At 33.4% G+C, this 2,588-nt stretch overlaps 1 long non-coding RNA gene across 1 annotated transcript; it reads right to left on the reverse strand.

The window, feature by feature from the left end:
• Positions 1-579: 579 nt before the first annotated feature.
• On the reverse strand, positions 580-2,437 carry LOC107301944. Its single transcript, XR_001549353.1, has 3 exons — positions 2,395-2,437; positions 1,807-1,863; positions 580-628 (listed from the first exon to the last, which is right to left on the reverse strand). It is a non-coding gene; the product is annotated as an uncharacterized LOC107301944 (long non-coding RNA).
• Between the last annotated feature and the right edge of the window lie 151 nt (positions 2,438-2,588).

Genomic DNA, 2,588 nt, shown 5'->3' on the forward strand with positions numbered 1-2,588 from the left:
ACGCGGGTTTTTTAAGCGAACCTGGCTTCCCCCATTCTGACCTTGCTTGTCAGAAGGTCACAAAAAGGGGATCGCCGGATCACAGCAACCGTCACAAAGGCGAGTCCGTTGCCTAGCCTTTGGTTTTTGATCACATGATCGTGGGGATGCTGCACGAAGAACGGTCGTGAAGTCACATTTTTCAGGGCCGTGGTAACTTTGAACGGTCACTAAACAAACTGTTGTAAGTCAAGGTGATTCATAGTTATGACGGTCATGGTGTCCCGGGGGGGTCACGTGATCCCCTTCTGCGACCTTCTGATAAGCAACGTCAACGGGGGAAGCCAGATTCACTTAACAACCGGGTTGCTAACTTTAACAAGTGCGGCGATTCACTTCACGACGACGGGAAGGAAGGTCGTAAAATGGGGCATACCTGACTTAACGAGTTTCTCAGTGAACCACATAAATTGTGGGCTCAACTGTGATCGTAAGTCGGGGACCTGGCTGTGTCTCTTGTCGGGACTCTTCATTTCTCAAGGACTTCCATGGCCCAGACCGTCCCTCAAAAAACAAAATGGCGGCACCTTACCTGCCCAACTCTTTCCACATTGAAGTATTTCCCTTTACGGCTGTAGAGCTCTGGGGCCTAGAAAGCAAACAGGGAAGATGGCAGACAGACAGATGGCTTAAGGAGAACTGAGAGGCAATGGTTTTATTTTTAAATTCTGAGAATTGGGCGAGCTTCGAATCAGCAGTCAAGACTTGACTGGGAAGACGGTTTTAGTCCCCAGCCTTTGTTTAATCAGTCAACAAATACAACGTATATATATATATCGTGCCTTTTTTTAATTGGGTTTTAACAATCCTACATAGCATGGCGTGCCAATCTTGGCAACTTTAAGATGCGTGGACTTCCACTCCCAGAATTCCCCAGCCAGCCATGATGGCTGAGGAACTGTGGGAGTTTAAGTCCCTACGTTTTAAAGTTGCAAAGGTTGCTGTATCATCACACAAAACAGCTTTAAGGGAAGTGGCCTAAATAAATGTTTAGCTACGTCAAGATGACCTGAACCTGCTCTTTTGAAAGGAAAATATCTGCAAATAAATAAAATAAAGTAAAATAAAGAATAAAATAAAATAATAAAATAGTAAAGTAAAATAATAAAATAAAATAATAAAATAATAAAATAAAATAATAAAAAATAAAATAAATAAAATAAAATAATAAAAGTAAAGTAAATAAAATAGAATAAAATAATATAAAATATAGAATAAAATAAATAAAATAAAAGAATAAAAGAATAAAATAAAATAAAATAAATAAAATAATAAAATAATAAAAAATAAAATAAATAAAATAATAAAATAGTAAAGTAAATAAAATAGAATAAAATAATATAAAATATAGAATAAAATAAATAAAAAATAATAAAAGAGTAAAATAAAATAAATAAAATAAAATAATAAAATAATAATAAAATAAAAGAATAAAAAATAAAATAAATAAAATAATAAAACAGTAAAGTAAATAAAATAGAATAAAATAAAATAGAATAAAATAAAATAAAGAATAAAATAAAATAATAAAATAAAATAAAGTAAAGTAAAATAAATAAAATAAAATAATAAAAAATAAAATAATAAAACAGTAAATAAAATAGAATAAAATAAAAGAAATAAAACAAAATAATAAAATAGTAAAATAAAATAAATAAAATAAAATAATAAAATAATAATAAAATAAAATAAATAATAAATAATGTAATAAATAAAATAATAAAATAGTAAAGGAAAATAAAGTAAATAAAATAAAAGTAAGCTTACTTCATTGAAGTGCTCCGTGAGAAAATCAGCCACAAAAGTAATGTCTTTCTGTGTCATCTTTGAGAAAAAGAAACAACAAATCATTACAACCACAAATTTACATTTCGCCCATCTACACAAAACGCAGCACAACGAAACCAACAGCTGTCACAATTCTGCAAAACCGACAAAGCGCCAGGATGACCTTTTCAAATAATAACTTGGACAGGGGAAAAAAAAAAAAAAACCAAAGCAGTAATGCAATAATATTTTGAAAAGGAAACGTAACGAAAACATCATTAAGCTAATCCTAAAATCCTTTTGACGGCTTTTGTATTGAAACAAAGTCGGCTTTTAAGAGGAGGAAAAACATAGAATCATTTTCTAAGAATAGCCGGCCTGGCAGCTTAAAAGGCTATTTTAATGTTTAGTTTACGAAAGGAACTGCTTGGAAGACACGGAATTTAACAGCAGGGTGACTCTGCAAAAAGCTTAGAGAGGGCTGTGAAGCGGTATATAAGTCTAAAAGCTGTTACTATGGCTACTGATGGACCAGAAATATTAGAAGCCTCTCATCTGTGCGCATAAAACGGACGACATGACGATTACCTTGTTCAGTTCGGGAGGAACATGATCCTCTGACATTCGCAGCATGGCTGAAAAATAAAACAAAAGCAGTGCGACCCACAATTGGAACCCTAAGTTTCCCTTTGTTAAAGAAGGCAGCTGTTGAGTGGGTTTGGCCGCCATTTTGGGGTCTCTGCTTGAGCAGGGGGTTGGACTAGAAGACCTCCAAGGTCCCT

Source organism: Protobothrops mucrosquamatus, unplaced genomic scaffold (genome assembly GCF_001527695.2).
Source record: "Protobothrops mucrosquamatus isolate PMUCROS unplaced genomic scaffold, P.Mucros_1.0 scaffold20127, whole genome shotgun sequence".
Taxonomy (NCBI): Eukaryota; Metazoa; Chordata; class Lepidosauria; order Squamata; family Viperidae; genus Protobothrops; species Protobothrops mucrosquamatus.